Source organism: Acomys russatus, chromosome 23 (assembly GCF_903995435.1).
Source record: "Acomys russatus chromosome 23, mAcoRus1.1, whole genome shotgun sequence".
NCBI classification, from domain to species: Eukaryota; Metazoa; Chordata; class Mammalia; order Rodentia; family Muridae; genus Acomys; species Acomys russatus.
In genome coordinates, this window is record NC_067159.1 from 35259812 (window position 1) to 35279673 (window position 19862).

General features: G+C 39.0%; 1 pseudogene; it reads left to right on the forward strand.

The window, feature by feature from the left end:
- The first annotated feature begins 324 nt into the window (after window positions 1-324).
- LOC127206419 (60S ribosomal protein L7a-like) overlaps window positions 325-19862 on the forward strand; it is a 141167-nt pseudogene continuing 121629 nt past the window's right edge.

Below are 19862 nucleotides of genomic sequence, written 5' to 3' on the forward strand. Positions count from 1 at the left end.
TCAAAAAGTGAGTTTAATGGCCAAATGAAGATAGAAGGAAGGGCAACTTTTCTCATTGCTGGGATAACTCTTAAGCTTAAGAATTCTATCACGCAGGGCTGGAGAGATGGCTCAGAGGTTAAGAGTACTTGTTGCTCCTCCAAAGGTTCTGAGTTCAATTCCCAGCAACCACATAATGGCTCACAAACATCTGTATAGGGATCTGAGGCCCTCATCTGGACTGTGGGTGTACATGCAAACAGAGCACTCATAAATGTTAAATAAATAAATCTTAAAAAAAAAAAAAAAAGAATTCTATCACGCTTTCTCCTCTAGCCCAGCAAGATGCCCAAGGGGAAGAAGGTGGCCCCGGTCCCCACCGCTGCCATGAAGAAACAGGAGGCCAACAAGGTGGTCAATCCTTTGTTTGAGAAGAGGCCCAAGAACTTCAGCATCGAGCAGACATCCAGCCCCCAAAGAGCTCTCACTCGCTTCGTTAAATGGCCGTGCTACATCAGGCTGCAGAGGCAAAAGGCCATCCTCTATAAGCGCCTCAAAGTACCTCCTGCCATTAAGCAGCTCACGCAGGCCCTCGACACACAGTTACCCAGCTGCTTAAGCTTGTCCTCAAGTATAGGCCAGAAACAAAGGCTACCGGCTCGTGCTGGGAAAGAAGACATCCCAACTAAGATACCACCTCTCCTTCGAACACGGAGGGGTTAAAAGAGTCACCACCTTGGTGGAGAACAACAAGGCTCAGCTGGTGGTAATTGCCCCATGACGTAGACCCCATTAAGCTGGTGGTCTTCCTCCCTGCCCTGTGTCGAAAGATGGAGGTCCCCTACTGCATCATCAAGGGAAAGGTCAGGCTGGGGCAGCTGGTCCACAGGAAGACTCGCACCACCGTAGCCTTCCAACAGGTTAACTCGAAAGACAAGAGTCCTCTGGTTAAGCTGGTGGAAGTTATTAGGACCTATTACAATGATAGATATGATGAGATCTGTCGCCATTGGGGATGCAACCTCCTGGGTCCTAAATCTGGGGCATGCACGCCAAACTGGAAAAGGCAAAGGCTAGAGAGCTCACGACTAAACGGGGTTATATGTACACTGCTAAGTTTTCTGTACATAAGTATAATTACAAAAAAAAAAAAAAAAAATCTACTGCACGTTTTAACATCATTTAAGGTGGATTCTGCCAGGCTTCCTCCAAACTACTCATTTAAGGAGTTACTTCAGTAATGACTAGGTTATAATAATGTATTATAGTTTAAGTGACAATAAAGGAGAATTAAAAGTGAAAAATAGTGAATAACGTGTGACCGTCATCATCCAGGTAGGGCATGAATGATTTAGGGTCAGCCTGCAGAGTGATATTGGAAAAAGTGACTGGGTGACTGGGCTCAGGCTTCTATGTACTGAATTTTTATTTTATTGTATTGATTTTCTTTCCCTGCCTCACTCGTACAATTCTTCTTGACGAATTCTGCCACTTTTATGATTCTGGTTTCTTAGAGTAGTTAAAAGAAGTGTAAACGGTAATTAAAATCTTCATGCCTTTTTCACATATTCTCTCTCTGTCTCTGTCTCTGTCTCTGTCTCTGTCTCTGTCTCTCTCTCTCTGTCTCTCTCTCTCTCTCTCGCTCCCTCTCTCTCGGTAGCAGCTAAATCATTACCCCATAAATATGTTTAATAGCAAGGTCCTGCCGTATGATGCTGGGGTCTTACTCTGCTACAGTGCAGGGTCCACTGATTACTGACTTGGGGAAGACAGATGTTGCTGATATGGAACAAGAACATTTAGATATTTTACCTACTATTAATATTTATATATAAATTAAATTTCCCTCTCAAAGTAATGAGCAATAGAAATGGTATTCCTTTTAATGGATGAGCTCAGTTGCAACTAAGTGCTGCACGGCATGGGGGTTTCATGGAAGGGCTCACTCAGGGGGCTCTGGTTGGTGCAAAGACCCAACCTTGGCAGCAACTAGTGTTTCAGAGATTTTGCTGCAATATATTTCTAGGACTCTAAACTGAGCAATTGTACAGCACATTACTGTTACCGTAGCCTACCCATAGCAGGAAACCATTTTAAAATATGAAATTCAATGGGCTTTAGCAATCTCTCTCTCTCTCTCTCTCTCTCTCTCTCTCTCTCTCTCTCTCTCTCCGGCCTATTTTTTGTTTTGTTTTGAGACAGGGTCTTATTGCGCCATTCTGGCTGTTCTGGTACTCACTCTGTATGTAGATCATGCTGGCCTCGAGGCCTTGAACTCACAGAGATCCTCCTGCCGCTGCCTACTGAGTGCTGGGATTAATGGTGTGTGCCACTATGCCCAGCTCTCTGGCAGTAGTTTATCTTCCTTTTCTTCATCATATGTCCATTGTCAAACATGAACTGCTGGAAATGATACAGTGATCTAGAGAAGCTCTGGGGAATATTTAGGTTTAACGTTAAGCCCTTTTTCTTGAAAAGACAAATAATCACTTTCAGTTTGGAAATTTGTATTGCAAGAGACTAATTTGGCTTGGGACATCCTCTACTTGGGAGCATCTCTAAGATGCTCTTAATGCTCAGTTCCTGTCACTGAGCAAACATGAAGTGCAGATGTTATGGGCAGGGAGTGTTAAAATGGCTGCCACTGTGGTTCAGCCATTTTAGCTTTGGCTTCCTTTTATATATTGCTTTCCTCCATTTTTCTTTTCTTTTCTTTTTTTATTAGCAGTGCCTTTTCTGTTCTTCTAGCAGCATTAATTTTGAGAACTCAAGTTTATTTCTGTCTTACACCCTCTGTTGAAGGGGTTACTAATACCCCTCTCCTATTCCTTATGTATCCTTGTTTCTGATCAACAATCTATATTAATTTTCCATCCAAGATGTGAATTGTTTTAAACTAACAAAGTCACCTTTTCTTTCATTGAGCCCATATTAATATGGAGCACAAAATCTACCGTCTTTAGAAATGCTTTTTGATAACTGTTCTTTTACAGTGGAATGTTTCTTGACTCTAGAAAGTCAGAAATTTCTTTGAGCCTGTGCATATTAAATAGCATATAAAATTAAATTTACATTGTTACCTTTTAATAAAGTAGTTACAAACTTAAGTTGGTGAGTATACTTGAGCTCATTTTATAGTTGAAGATATCAAGGTTTCAAGAGATTATGTAATTTTTCTATGGCAATATTTATAGAAAATGAAAAGCCCCTCCCCACAACTAGGCAACATTACTTTTTAAACACATATTCCACAAATTGCAATTGTTGTGGGTGAAGGACTGTTTTGGCAATGCCTTTGGTGATAGAACTTTCGGCTCCCTTTCGACAACTGGGTATTTTGAGTTAAAAATTTCAGTACAAATATGAAATGAGACAACACAACCTGCTTGTCACATCAGTTATTGACACTCATTAACTTATCAGACGGTTGGTGCTTCTGTTAGAAAAGTGGAAATACTGTCAGATTGGAAAAACTGCCAAACTATCACCAATTTATATTGTCAGTCCACATTGTCTTTACATGGAGTGGGAATGGAGCTTGAGCCTTTTGTACTTGACAGTGTGCATTTTCAGAACAATTGGATGAACTCAGGAGCACTATATGAAGCATCAAATGGAGCACGGTTAAAAGCTTTGGACCTCACGCATGCGCAGAGATCCGAGGATCTATGCTGATTCTCTTACCCTGTGATCTTGTCCTGCTACCTGGTGTTTCAGATGCAGCTCTCAGCAGCAAGACAGAGCGAGCGTTTTAGAGGCTGTACCCTTTTAATGCAGGTCCCCTGAAGCAGGAGGTCAAACCTTCTATAGTCTTCATCCTTAATCCCGTGGCTGGAAAATGGGTGACTCATACACTTGGTCCGTTGGCCAAATATACTTCTTCTAGGAATTCTCAGGAGGATCTTTTAAGATTCTAGGGTAGCCTCAGCAATTCTCAACCTGTGGGTCATAAGCCCCTGGCAGTCAAAGACTTTTTTTTTTTTTTTTTGCTAAGATCACATATCAGATATTCTGAGTATCAGACATTTACATTATGAGTCATAACAGTGGCAAAATTATAGTTGTGAAGTAGCAACAATATAAGCTGCTCTGGGAGCTGTGTTCATTTGGAGAGTAGCTAGCTGGTGGACAGAGACCCTGGTATGATACCTAACATACCAACCAAATAATTAAAGGTTTAAGATGGTTCCAAAATTACATTTCTTTGGAAAAAAAAAAAAAGATGATTTGGAGACCAATCTACAGCGGGGTCTATGAAATAAAAGGAAAGGTTTAAATTAGACCTTGACCCTGGTTGGTGGCTGCCCATCATTTGAGCCAACTGAGACTCCATTAGAACCCTCTCCCTGCAACATACACACAAAACCAAACAAAAACCAAACCATGAGGCTATAACATTGGAAGCTTTGTGTTGCGTTCATGAAATATTTTGAAGAAATGTCTTTAATTAATAAATTAGTTTGATATTGGTGTTGTGACTCAGAAACTTTAAAAGCACTCTCCTTAGGCATAGATGTGTAAGCAAGGGGCGCCTTTGCTGTAAAGTTTGGCAAGAGGGAAAACGCTGCAGTTCTCCACATTTCCAGCAGGGGTCAATATGTTTTCATCATTACCTACGGAACGCTCCCCGGAAGCAGCCGCAGTGTTGATCCTAATTGGAGCAGACACAAGGATCTTCTATAATCCTCTGACATCCTTTTCAAATAATAATTCTTAGGTGGGTGGTGGGCTGGTGGCTGCAATGCCAGCGCGAGGCTTCTCCACAATGAAGCCTAACCATTGTCAATTATTTTTGATGTATGCTAGCTTAACTTAAGTCTCCCTCTGACTGGCGTTTCCAAGCCACAGAAGGGTATTCCTCCTCCTAATTATTGAGACACAGTGCCCAGGATGGCCAGAACCAGTGTGCTATTTTGGCTTAATGTGCTCTCCAAAAAGCATTCCCTCTTCCCAGCCTCCTTGTGCCCTTCCCACTCAGCACAAAGAGAAGCATATGCTTTCAGTCAAGTGTCTTAGGAATGGTTTACTTATAACCTTAATTGCTGGGGCCATTTGACTTTAACTCATTACATGCCAGTCCTTGGAAGCAATTACAGACATCCTGAGTACACGTGATTAGAGTTGCGTGAATACATCGCCCACCAGTTTGGTAATCACAGCTGAATCTCCTTTGCCTATCCACTTTCTGGTAATTCGTTTAGGGGCTCTGTCAGCTGTGGTGTGTATTAAGGGGACAAATTGTCACCTTTTGTGTGCATTTTAAAAACTCTTGGTTGCTTCAGTCTCAAATTGTCAAGCGGAAGACTGTAAGAAAAGGAAAAATTTCCTGACACCCCCCCCCCCCCCCCCGGTTTTACTCTCTTTGGCACTGGATACAGCCCTTTCAGCTGACGGGGGGGGGGGGAGTGAATGTCTCCATGTAGAGACATTTGCAGAAATCTGATTCTGGAGAGCCAGGGGTGTTGAGCAAGAATATATTACCAGGACACCGGGAAAAATAACTGGTTAACTGCTTGTGTGCTGCACCTGCGCAAGGGAGAAGGGTGAGCTGCCCACCTGGCAGTGAACCTCACCCGCCTTCAGGCTTGGTGAAAGCAAGGCTTTTACCCTGAGGCCGTCACAGCACTCCCTAGGTGGGGGCTGGGGAATGCCTTTTGGAAGGTGAAATACAAGCTGGGAAGCTACAGCGAACACAGCAGACCAGTGGTATTTGGAGTTTGCACTAGGTTTATAGAAAGTCAGGGGAAATTTCCACTTCATGCAGAGGTTGATGGGTTCCAAAAAAGATTTTTTTTTGGTCACATACCAAAGGGGGGGACATGCTTTTATACACGTGGTTGCATTTTACACACCTAAAACTGTCGTTTCTTTTACCATCAGAGTTTGCCAATCCGCTGCCATGCTTCAGCAAAGCAGGTACTTTGATAAAATACCTTGATGAGGCCACTCTAGTTCCTGTCCTTCAATTCCGTATTTGTGTAAAAAACAAGCAAGCAAGCAAGCAAGCAAGCAAGCAAACAGACCAACAAAATGTAAGAGCCATTCTCAAATTCAGATAAGAGGTACAGGGCTTGCATGGCACACACTGCTAAGAAGGCCAGTGTTAATTTCCTCTGAGGTCTGGCCGCCTCCTCACAGGCCCTCTGCATTTTATCGGGAGTTAGGAGAAGCTGGGGAGAATTTTGGGCTCATTCTTTGTGGTTGCCAAAGATGGATTAATTTCCTGATGTTTTAAAAAAAGAGTATTATTTACATTCAAAAGTAGTTCACTGCACAAGAATATATCTCTTAAAAATAAGAATTTATTTATTTGTTTCCTTAGGGCCTACTACAACGCCAAACTCTGCTAACAATGTGGGGCTGTATTGATGAACAAAACAGACACAGGCTGTATTCCCATGAAGGTTACATGCTGCTTGCTAAAATATACATGCTTTGAAAGTATGTATGTTCTAAAAAAAACCCCAGTATATTTTTATTTCCTCACTTCACACATTTGCTTCTTCATATTTAAAATGTAGGCTGAGATACTCCTTGCATTCTTTGAAGGTGAAAAAAAAATATAACTGCAGAGTGAGTGACAGAATTTTGGTGACTGCAGAATGGCTGCAGTCTTAGTTGGGAACAGGATGGGTATAAACTGGTTTACAAATAATTAACAGATTAGGATGCTTTTTAGGAAGTTCATTCATTCATAAAATGGAGCAATACGCCTCTGGAGCAATTGACACAAGAGTTCAAGGTTGCCTACCCCCTCTGCAGGAGGCTGTGATAACTCAACATGGCCGCATCCTGTTCTCACAGCACGGCTTCAGCCGAACTTAACCGGCTCTGCCCTTGGAGTCCTGACCTCATGGATTAGGAGCAGTGAGAGGAAGCGGCTTCCAAATGACCTTTTAGGACGTGTGTGGATTTCAATTCTGTTTACTGAGTTTACTGTTAACTATGGAAGCAACCTTAAATGAGAGTAAATTTTTTTCATTTCGTTATTCAAATTCATCTCAGAGTTCAATAATGACCATCTGCGTTTGATTAAAAAGACATAGTTTAGAAAGTATAAATACAACTTAATTCATGAAGCTGTACTGGTTCTTTGCTTATTGCTAGGATGGTCTGGTTTCAAGACATCTGGACTGGACATCTATCCTAGTCTCTGAGTAATGGTTAGGGTGCTCTTTTAAAAGCTCAACTTTGATTTTTTTTTTTTTTTTTTACTTTTCATCATTTATAGGAGTAACAACAACAACAACAACAACAACAACAACAACAACAACACCCTGTAGGACCCAAACTACAAGCTACTTATTTCCCTTCCCCATTGATCCATGTCTTTTTTCTTCGTCAGAAGCTGTGATTGATATCCAATGTTTTCTGGTAATGTTTACCTTGGATTGGTGAATAACTACAACCAACTATTAGGTGTTTTGCATTGACGGCTTCCTGCCTGAAAGAAAAGCCTATATTGTGGATGTCATAGGCTTGAGGGGAGAACTTCCTGGTGCATCGGTATATGGGCGTGATGTTAATCTGCCTTGGAAATATGTTTGTGTCTATAGACTAGTGAGGTTCTCAGCCTTGTCAGAGAAGCTTCTGTTTGAGCAAAGACTCATAGGCTGTGTAAGTGCTGAGAACATGTGACTATCAAGTGTTCAGCCCTCAATGGAGCATCTGCGTCTCAAACCCGACCCCAAAGCTTATGGAACATCAGGAAAACTGTGTGTGTGTGTGTGGGGGGGTGGATAACGTAGGAGCCTGAGGATGGGTGAGAATGCTGTGATAATCTGTCTTTTGCACATGTCATGTCTGCTGCTCCCATAGATCCACAGCAGCAACAGCTGCCTGGGCAAGACTGGGCCTGGTGACATCCCATCACGAAGCAGAGAGGGGCACAGAAGTCTCACCTGATGAGCTCTAGGCAGGGGCATCTTTAACGGGGGTACAGTCACAGGTGAGTTGCTCATGTTCAGGCAAATAAAGCTCAACCCATCTACACTCGTGTAGGCAGCCTTAGTTAAATGCAATAGGCCACAAAGAACAGAGCAGATATGGAAAGGGTCATGAAACCCATTGGAAAGAAGAGGAAGTTGCGTGGGGGGTGGGAGCATGAGAGAAGATAACGGAGAGGAGCGTGATCAAAGTACATTCTATGTATGTATGTAACAAAATTGTGAAGGAATAAATAAAAAAGAAATGTATCTGAAATGGAATGCCTTCAAATTTCATATGACATTTTGCTGGAAGGTTATCAAAAAACCCAGGCAGTCCTTTGCTTTTGAGTTTTCCACTTTAAAGAAAAGAAGTTGCTGTGTTGCTATACACATTTTCTGCTTCTGAACTTTTAACTTCTGTTTGCGGGTACACTTCAAACCAATCAATCAATCAGTTAATCAATGAATCAATGGATGGGAAATATCAAGAGAGAAAATGCTGCTGCCTGTGTTGAGATTCCCACTGCCTGGTCTTTCAAAGATCATCTGCTGCTTTGGTGCTCATTAGGAGTGCATGGCTCTCTGTCCTTAGATAGCTGTTGATTTTCTGCTGCCAAAGTATTAGCAGTTATAAATAGATTTTGAAATAAAAAGAGTTGACTATGTTAGGGCTTTTCTCGGACTGTTCAAGTTAAACTTTCAGAAGCCAAGAGAAATATTTAAAAAACAAAAATTTGTTGGGTATTATTATGGTAGATGGATCTTAAGGATTTTTTTTTGTTTCCAGTTTTAATCTTGAAATAGAAAGGTTATTTTTAATTGTTAAAAAAATTTAAAGCTGAACTTTATATTTTTAAAATTAATGTGTTTATTCATTTTACATTCTAATTGTAGCCCCCTCCCTCCTCTCCTCCCTGTCCCCTGCCCCACATCTTCCCCATGTTCCCCCCTCCCCTACCCCTCAGAAAGGGAAGGCCCCCACCTACCCATCCCAGCAGGTCAAGTTACCTCAGTACTGAGCACATCCACTACCATGTTGGCCTGGCCAGGGAGCTCCACCAGAAGGAAGTGCTCAAAGAGCATGCAAGAAAGTCAAACAGCCTCTACTCCCCTTACTAGGGGGCCCACATGAAGGCCAAGCTGCCCATCAGGAACATGTGCATAGGGAGCCTGAGTCCAGTCAATACATGGTCCTTGGTTAGTGTTTGGTCTCTGCAAGCCCCCTGGGCCCAGGTTCGTTGATTCTGTTGGTCTTGTGGAGCTACTGTTCCCTCCAGGTCCTTTTTTCCTTCCCTCTACTCTTCCAGAAGACTTCCTGCACTCCATGCAAAGTTTGGCCTGTGAGTCTCAGCATCTGTTTCAATCCACTGGTGGAGCCTCTCAGAGGACAGCTACGCTAGGCTTCTATCTGCAAGTATTGCCGAGTGTTGTTAATAGTGTCAGGGGTTGGCTCTCTTGCATGGTGTGGCCAGGCATTAGTTGGACATTTCTCAATCTCTGCTCTTTTTTTATTCCTGCACACCTTGTAGGCAGGGTAAATTTTGTGTTCAAGTTTTGGTGGGTGGGTTGGTGTTTCTCTCCCTGTGCTAGGAATCCTGTCTGGTTAGAGGATGGCCTCTTCAGTCTCCATGACCACCACTAGTAGAAGCCTTGAAAGAGCAATTATCAACTTCACATGAAAAAACAAAAAACCCAAAATAGTTAAAACACACCTGTACAATAAAATAATTTCTGGAGGTATCTCTATCCCTGATTTCAAGCTATACCACAGAGCAAGAGTAATAAAAACTGCACGGTGCTGGCATAGATACAGATTGGTTGATCAATGGAATAGAATTGAAAACCCAGAAATAAATCTACCAACCTATGGACACTTGATTTTTGACAAAGAAGCCAAAGCCATACAATGGAAAAATGGTAGCATCTTCAAGAAATGATGCTGGTCTAACTAGAGGTCTGCGTGTAGAAAAATGCAAATAGACCTTGAACAAAACACAAGTCTAAAAGGATTAAGGACCTTAACATAAAGCTAGAAACACTAAATATATTAGAAGAGAGAGTGGTTCCTGGACCCAAGCCATGCAAAGACACAGCACTCCAGGCAGGCCTAAACTTACTATACAACCCAGGCTGTTTTCAAACTTTCAATCCTCTTGCCTCAGACTCCCAAAAACTGGGATTATAGAAATGCTCCTCTATGCTTGGTTTATACCTTACTTAGAAAACATTTGTCTTTATGACTCTGTCATTTCTCTTGGGATATACATGTTCATATAATTCAACTGAAGTGATTTTAGGAGGAAATTACTTTGATTTTTAGAAGGAAATTAGCATTCCAATAACTAAAAACAAATACAAATTTGTTCACAGATATTAGATATACCTAGGTAGACATCACACATTGTACATAAAACACACCCATGTCTTAAGTGAATAAAGTAAAAAGTTATTCATATGCAAATAAGTAATTAGTGGATCGTAGCCTAAATAAAGATGCAGATATTTATCATAGCATCATTTAAAGTTCTGGCATTGATTTGGAAGGCCATGGGAGTCATAGCAAGATCAACTGAGATTTTCTTGTTTCCCCCCTGAACTTAAGACAACTGCAGTCACCAGGAACATACATGATGGTTGGCGTCTTACAAAGGAAAGAATGGATGGGATGCCTGTCAGATTTGATGCTTTTATCAGGAAGCAGATTCTCCTGAAATCTCTTTATGTCTCTTGGCCGGAACTGTGTCATGTAACTTTTCTAGATAGAAGAAACAAAGGCTGGCAAAGGAGAAGTGGCTGCATAGTGAATGTGAAAAGGGGTATGTGTTTTAAAAAAAAAATTCAAATACATAACAAATGCCATTGTACAGGCAGAAAAATTTAATGAACAATTGGATGTATATAATTGGTAGACCATATATGTAAGCATAGATGGATCATAAACTGTGAGTGTAGGGGTAATAAACTCAGGATTAAATAAATAAAATCAGATTAAAGTCACCAGTTTTTAATTTTCCTAGTGCTGTGGCCCTTTAATACAATGCCCCAACATAAAATTACTTTTGTGGCTACTCCATAACTGTAAATTTGCTACTGTTATGAATCATAATATAAATATTTGATGTGTAGATGGTCCCAGATGACCCCTGTGAAAGGGTCATTAGATCCCCAATTTGAGAATCTCTGATTTGGATGATATAATATTAGGCTAATATGTAATATATATGTACCTCCTAGAAGTTGAGGGGAGGGAGAATAAAAGATAAATAATATTTGAGTGAATAATTCTTAAAGATCTCTAGAGTTAGGTGTAGTGTGTCATATTTGTGTTTCCACACTGAGGAGGCAGAGGAAGAAAGATCACCATAACTTGGAGACTAGCATGGCCTATACAGCAACTGTCTAGCCAGCCAGAATCATAAGCTATCAAATTCTGTATTTGAAAAGTTTCAAATTTGAGCAACATATAATTTTATAGTTTCAAAGCATTCATCAAGTGCTCACCTATATAAAAATTAATGTGTTACATAGTTAAATGAATGAAAACAAATGTAAAGAGAAAATACCCAAGCAACTAGAGAAAAATTAAGTATTACATATAGAAACAGGATCTAAATAATAGTTGGCGGTCAATGTTTCCAAACAATGAAACTTAGACAATACAGAATAATGTTTAACACCCTATGAGAAGAAATTGAGAAGGAAGATTGAATATAAAATTGTAGTTCCAATGAAAATATTCACAGAACAAAGCAAAATGGGAAAAAAATCTCACATAACAATTCATAATTAATTATAGTAGATCTGTTTTAAAAATACTAAGAAACTTTCTTTTTTATTTTATTTTATTAATTTATTCATATTACATCTCAATTGTTATCCCATCCCTTATACCCCCCTATTCCTCCCCCCTCCCATTTCCCCCTTACTCCCCTCCCCTATGACTGTGACTGAGAGGGACTTCCTCCCCCTGTATATGCTCATAGGGTATCAAGTCTCTTCTTGGTAGCCTGCTATCCTTCCTCTGAGTGCCACCAGGCCTCCTCATCCAGGGGAGGTGGTCAAATATGGGGCACCAGAGTACATGAGAAACTTTCTTGAGTTTGAAGTAAATAACACTAAATAATAGTCCATATTTATAGAAAATTAAAAAAGATCACAAATGATACATCAATGGCAGGCATAAAGTATTTTATCCACCCATTGCAGAATGATATATATCTAACAAGATATATGCATCAAGAAGCAAGGAGTGAGCTGACAATAAAAAAGAGAGGATAAAAGTCACTGTCCATGTAAGCATCTTGACATTTGCTGGAGGTGAGTTTGAACTCATCTATTGGTAAAAGCAGAGCCCAGTGTAGGACTGTGTATGTGCAAAATTTATTGGGATCAGAAAAACAAAGAAAGTTGCAAGAAAATTAATGTAAGTCCACAGAAATGGGGAGATAAATGGATGAGACTGTACAGGACAGTGTGAGGACACACTCCTAGGAAGATCTGCTAGACAGATTTGGAGGTCCTTAAGATAAAGTTGTCTTTTGTAGGGTCCTCTGTCTTGTCGGAAGTTTTAGTATTAAAATGAGCCCAGGAATTGGCTGGAAGCAGTTTGTGGGAAGCTTAGCCTATGAGAAGGTGGTGGACAAGACAGGCTGCCACAGGCTATTAGGTGATTATGCTCCAGCCAAGGAGCAGAAGATTCAAGGGATGAATTTTCACACCTTTCCTCAATAAATTATGAAGCGAGTAGACAGCAGTCTTGGGAGTATAGAGAAGATCAGACAGAATTGTCAGACACCTAGACTTTTTTAGTATTTTTATATTTCTGTACAGTCAGAATACCAACATAATGCACATTTATTGCATATATATATATATGAAAAACTCATCTAAATAAGGGCTGCATTGTCCACAGAGTACATAATACACTCCAATGGACTGAGATCTTATGGAATAAGTTTTTTTTAAAACTTCTTTGACCAAACAATTCAGTGAGAAATTGTACTTTTGTCCACACTTGCAAAGTCTCACCGTGATACATGCACAGAGTGTTCACTGTAATTAAAAATGGAAACCCAAAAATAGTTGTGGCATCATATTTCTTATTCCACCAAATAGAACATACACAGATTATAGACTACCAAGCATCCCCTTCAAGTCATTTATCACTGGAACACAGATGGGTAAGACCAGGAAAGGCTGAATTGGAATGTAATGTGCATCACAGAGACAGCAAAGCCCCCATGTACTTAGAGACATCAGCACAGGACTCACACTGTGTTGGAGCCTTCAGGAGGCTTTATGTCAGTCTGTGCATTATGGAGCCTCTTCCTCCTCCCCCTCCCTATCCCCCTCCTCCTTCTCCTCCTCCCCCTCCTCGTCAGTCCCCCTCCTCAAGCTCCTCCTCCTTCCCTACGGTAAACTGAAGCCAGGGCATTGCATATGGTAAATAAGCTCTGTAACCACAGAGTTGTATCGCTAGTATCCAAGTAGAGATCTTGCTGGATTTTGTCCCTACTTGGCTTCCCAGTTGTTGCAACACTATTTACTGATTAACTCAGTCATCTTGACTACTTGTGTAAGACACTCCGTGGGAAAAATAAATTTGAATCTGTTTTGAATTTTCTCTTACATTCTGCCGCCACGCAATGCATCTTCATTCTAAAACTGACCACTATAGCTTCTCACCATATATAATTGCTTTGGTGAATGTCTTTCCCTGCTGTGCGTGTGTGCGTGCGTGCGTGCGTGCGTGCGTGCGTGCGTGCGTGCGTGCGTGTATTTGTGTGTGTATGCTGCTATTTTAGCAGCTACTTGTTCAGTCCATTTTTTTTGGACTGAAAATTTGGAGATTTTGGAATAAAGCTACAAATTGTAGAACTCTTTTAGACTTCCTTTTTATATTTTATTGAAAATAGCTTGCTTTTAATAGCTGTACCACAGTTTCTTTATCCATTCTTCCAATGTTAATAGACATTGAAGTTGTTTACAGATCCTGGCTGTTACAAATAAAGCTGCTATGAACATAGTTGAGCAAATGTCCTCATAGTATGGTGGAGCATCTTTTGGGTATATGTCTAGGAATGGTACAGCTGAGTCTTGCAGTAGCACTATTCCCAATTTTCTGAGAAAGTACCAGATTGATTTCCAAAGAGGTTGAACAAATTTGCACTCCCACGAGCAATAGGGGAGCGTTGCCTTTTCTCCACATCCTTGCTGGCATGTGTTGTCACTTGAGCTTCTGATCTTAACCATTCTGATAGGTGTGTAAGATGGAATCTCAGAGTCATTTTGTTGTAGTTCCCTGATGACTAGGGACATTGAGCATAGGTGATATTTCCATTATCTGATATCTTCTTCAATTTCTTTCTTCAGAAACTTGAAGTCTTCTTTTTTTTATACAGGTCTTTGACTTGCTTAGTTAGAGTTACACCAAAATATTTTATTTATTTATTTATTTCTTTATTTATTTCTTTATCTATTTATTTATTTATTTTGGCTGTTGTGAATGGTGTTGTTTCCCTAATTTCTTTCTCAGCTTGCTTGTCTTTTGTATAAAGGAGGGGGTACCAAATTTTTGAATTGATTTTGTATTCAGCCACTTTGTTAAAGGTGCTTATCAGTTGTAGGGTTCCTTGGTAGTATTCTTGGGGTGACTTATATATACTATCATATCATCTGCAAATAGTGATACTTTGACTTCTTCCTTTCCATTTTGTATCCCTTTGATTTCCTTTAGTTGTCTTATTGTTCTAGCTAGGACTTCAGGTGCTATGTTGAAGAGATACAGAAAGAGAGGACAGCTTTGTCATGTCCCTGAAATCAGTAGAATTGATTTAAGTAGAATCCCTGAAATCAGTAGAATTGATTTCTCCACTTAGTCTGATGTTGGCTATAGGCTTGCTACATATTGCCTTTACTATCTTTAGGTATGTGTCCAGTATCCCCAATCTGTTCAAGTCTTTTAACATGAATCAGTGTTATATTTTTTCAAATGCTTTTTTAGGATGTAAGGAGATGAACCTGTGGTTTTTGTCTCTCAGTTTGTTTATATGATAGATTACATTGATGGATTTCCATATATTAAACCATTCCTGAATGCCTGAAAAGAAGCCTACCTAGGAATGGTGAATGACACTTTTGATGTGTTCTTGGATTCTGTTTGCAAGTATTTTACTGAGTATGTTTGCATCAATGTTTTATAAGGGAAATTAGTCTGAAATTCTCTTTCTTTGTTGCATCTTTGTGTGGTTTAGGTATCAAGGTGACTGTGGTCTCATAGAATGAGTTTGGTAATATTCATTCTGTGGAATAGTTTGAAGAGAATTTGTATTAGCTTTTCTTTGAGGGTCTGGTAGAATTTTGTGCTGAATCCATCTGGCCCCGACTTTGTTTTTGTAGGGGGGAGACTTTTGATGACTGGTAGGACTTTGTTTACCTGGTCTTGATTCAAATTGGTAATTAGCAGCTATCAAGAAAATTGTCCATTTCATTTAGATTTTCAAATTTTGCAGCATGCTTTTGAAGTAAGACCTAATAATTCTTTGAATTTCCTCATTGTGTATCATTGTATCTCCCTTTCCATTTCTGATTTTGTTGATTTGAATGCTCTCCCTCTGCTTTTTAATTAGTTTGGCTAAAGGTTTGTTTATTTTGTTAATTTTCTCAAAGAACTAGCTCTGTGTTGTGTTGATTCTTTGAATTGTTCTCTTTGTTTCTAATTTATTGATTTCAGCCCTGAGTTTGATGATTTCCCACTGTCTACTCCTTTTGGGTTTATCTGCTTCTTTTTGTTCTAGAGCTTTCAGGTGTGCTGTTAAGTTGTTAGTATGGGATCTCTCCCATTTCTTTATGAAGGTGCTATTAACTTTCCTCTTAGCACTGCTTTCATTGTGTCGCATAAGTTTTGGTAAGTTATGCCTTCATTTTCTATGAATTCTATGTAGTTTTTAATTTCTTTTTTATTTCATTCCTGACTCAGAGGTCATTGAATAGGGAGTTCTTCAGTTTCCATGAGTTTGTAGCCTTTCTGTTGTTTCCGTTGTTGTTGAGTTCCAGTTTTACTCCATGGTGCTCTGATAAGATGCAAAGGTGTTATTTCCATCTTCTTGTATCTGTTGAGGTTTGCTTTGTGGCCAAGTATATGATTAATTTAGGAGAAGGCTCCATGTAGTTCTGAGAAGAAGGTATATTGTTTTGTGTTTGGGTAATATGTTCTGTAGATATCTATTAGGTCCATTTCATTCATGATGTGTATTAGTTTCTTTATTTCTCCATTAAGGTTCTGTCTTGATGATTTATCTATTGGTAAAAGTGGGGTGTTTAAGTCTCCCATTATCAGTGTGAGGTTTAATGTGTGATTTAAGCTTTAGTAATGTTTATTTTATGAATGTGGGTACTCCTGCATTTGGAGCATAGATGTTCAGGATTGAGGCATCTTCTTGGTGTATTTTTCCTTTGATGAGTATGAAGTGACCTTCCCCATTTCTTTTGATTAGTGTTGGTTGAAAGTTTATTTTATTAGATACTGAAATATCTACTCCAGCTTTCTTCTTGGATCTGTTTGCTTAGAATACCTTTTTCTAGCCATTTACTCTGAGGTAATGTCTGTCTTTATTGCTAAGGTGTGTTTCTTGTATGCAGCAGAATGATGGATCAATTTTCACATCCATTCTATTACCCTATGTCTTTTTATTGGGGAGTTGAGGCCATTGATGTTGAGAGATATTAATGTACAGTGGTTGTTAGTTTCTGGTTTTTTGATGATAGTAGTGGAGGCATGTGTGTGTGTGTGTGTGTGTGTGTGTGTGTGTGTGTGTGTGCTTCTTTTCTTTTGGATTTATGGATGTGAGATTATTTACTTCCTGTGTTTTCCTGTGTATAATTAGCCTCTTTGGGTTGGAGTTTCCTTCTAGTATCTTCTGTACAGTTGTATTTGTGTCTAGGTATGTATTAACCTGGTTTTATTATAGAATATTTTGTTTTCTCCAATTATGGTAATTGAAAATTTTGATGGATATATCAGTCTGGCTTGGCATCTGTGGTCTTTTTGTGCCTGCATGACATCCATCCAGGACTTTCTAGCTTTCATAGTCTCTGTTGAGAAGTTAGGTGTAATTCTGATAGGTTTGCCTTTATATGTGACTTGGCCCTTTCTTCTGCAGCTTTTAATATTCTTTGTTCGGTATGTTTAATGTTTTGATTATTATATGGCAGAAGAATTTTTTTTTCTGGTACAATCTACTTGGAGTTCTATAGGCTTCTTGTATGTTTATAGGCATGTTTATGGAGATGTTTTCTTCTATGATTTTATTTAAAACTTTTTTGGGGGGCTGTGGAGCTTAGTTTTCACCTTCTATTTCTATTATTCTTAGGTTTGGTCTTTTTTTTTATAATGTCCCAGATTTCTTGGATGTTTTGTGTCAGGAACTTTTTACTTTTAACATTTCCTTTGACTGATGTGTTGATAACTTCCACCATGTCTTCTACACTTTAGATTCTCTCTTCCATATCTTGTATTCTGTTGGTGTTGCTTGTGTCTGCAGGTTTTCTAACACCATGATTGCTTCATATTGTATTTTCTTTGTTGCTTCTAATTCTCATTTTAGGTCTGAGAGAGCTTCAATCTGAAAGCTTCTCTGATGCCCTTCAGGCCTCCTTAGTAAGACGGATAATGTGGGTTGTAGCCTGAGCCTGACTCATCTCTGCTGATCACTTTCTGTGACCCAGATGGACCAGGCTGGTAAGCAGCAGGAAGGCAGAGAGAGAGCCAAGCCCAAAGGTGCTTGGCTGTCCCACGGTCCTTCTCAAGATGGCGGCTGATGTGGCCCGTGCGATCCAAGCCCAGAGCCACTTGTTTGGGTATCCCACAGGCCTCTTAGGGATGCCCACTGATGTGGGTTGTGGTCTGCACCAACTCACCTTTGCCTGTTAGCTTTCTGTGTCCCAGATGGGCCAAGCTGGTAAGCAGCAGGCAGGTGGAGAGAAATCCAAGCCCAAAGCTGCTCGGAGGTCCCACAGGTCTCTTCAAGATAGTATCTAATGCTGGTTAGGATAAAGTTTGTAAGAGGAGATATATTAGAAATCAATAATATAATATCTTAATTGTTCCAATAATCTGAACTTTAAACAACAAACATCCAAGTATCATATAAATAAAAGAAGAAGTCCCAGACAAAATTCTAAAATATTTAACATGAACTAAAAATATAGTATTAAATAATGAAATGTGGGTTCAGGACCAACTTGGGCTGTGGGATAACATCCTGTCTCAGAAGATGAAAAATAAATACATAAATAAATAATAAGAAAACATGAAATGTAAAAATGTAGGCTTTGAGGGGTTTAGATCAGTCCTGGAGGGTAGTTTGCTATATTGTGTGCATATCTAGGAGAATTACAATGTGCTGGTAAATCATCAATAGACTGAGAGTCAAAGTACAGAAAACAATATGTTGATCTAGCAAGCGAATGGAACTGAGCCAGTATCTTGCATAGCTATTCTTTATCTGATAAAAAATAATTTAATCCAACTGAATCACAAGGAATGAAAAAAGTTACTACATTTTATTAAAGGTAACACTTAGTTCAAGGGACATTCCAACTAAAAATATATGCATAAGACATTGATGTTCTTAATATCATGAAACGAACACTGATAGGCGGAAAACTTCAAATGCTGGTAGGTCCTGGTATGATAATAGCCAGTGGTTTCAACACTCAATTTCATCTCTAGGTCATCAAAACTAAAAGTGAAGAACAGTAATAACAACAACACCCCCACAGAAATAAATTACTCATGGGTTATCTTGATATAACGGGTATATACAGAGCATTATTCCATGCAGTAGATACAGAATAAAAATTCCTCACATGTTCCAGTAGCTTCTTCTTGAAAAAAGGCCACATTCTAAGTAATGTAATAAGTATTACGAACTAGAAGAGAACCACAATAATTTATTGTATCCAATCAGTTTATACTGCAATAAAATTTGAAACCAACAGCAGGAAAATTTCCAGAAACAACGCGATACATCCTTGAATAACTACTTATTCAAGGGGGTGGACTTTTAAAGTTCCTAGAGCCAAGTAAAAATGAAGAATGGCCTGCCAGAACACTGGGATACAGCTGAGTTAGTTCTCCTCAAGATCCCAGATAAGCAACCATGATGTACTACACAGTCTTAATCAAATGAGAACAATCTAAACTCAAGAACAACATATGATAAGAAATAATAAATATCAGACAACAAGTAATGAAATGTAGACTAAAAGAACAACAGAGATTTAATCAAAGGGTTATATTTTTTGGAAAAATTCAAACCCAGCCAAAACAAAACCAAGATTGACAATTTTGTAGCCAAACTAACCAAAAGAAGGAAGAAAAGACCCAAAGTGATAAAATTAGAGATGTAAAAAGAGAAATTATTAGAAAACATAATTAAATATAAAAGATTATTAAGCAGTACTTTAAAACTTTCAATAAAACTGGGTAATTTATAAGAAATGAATAAATTCTTAGATACGTATGACCATGAAAATGAATAAGACTCACCAATTAAAATCAACTTAATAAAGTCTACCCAAATAAAAACAATGAGCAGATTATCAACATAATTGAAAGAATAATTAAAAGTTTTCTAACAAAGAAAATTCCAGGGAATTGATTCATTTTTAGATACTACATTGTTAGTTACACAAAGTGGAACACAAAACAGGGAAAGAACGCTACCAAACTTGTTTTATAGAGTCAACCTTATACCAATTCTAAAATTTGATGAGACAATAAACAAAACTAAAGGCCAATTTGTCTGATGAATAGACATAGAAACTATTTCCTTAAAATTCCTACAAGCTAAATTCATGGACATATTAAAAGGGCTAACTACCATACCAATTTTCTTTCATCTCAGGAATGAATGATATTTCACCTAAAATGCATAAATTAATACATGTAAT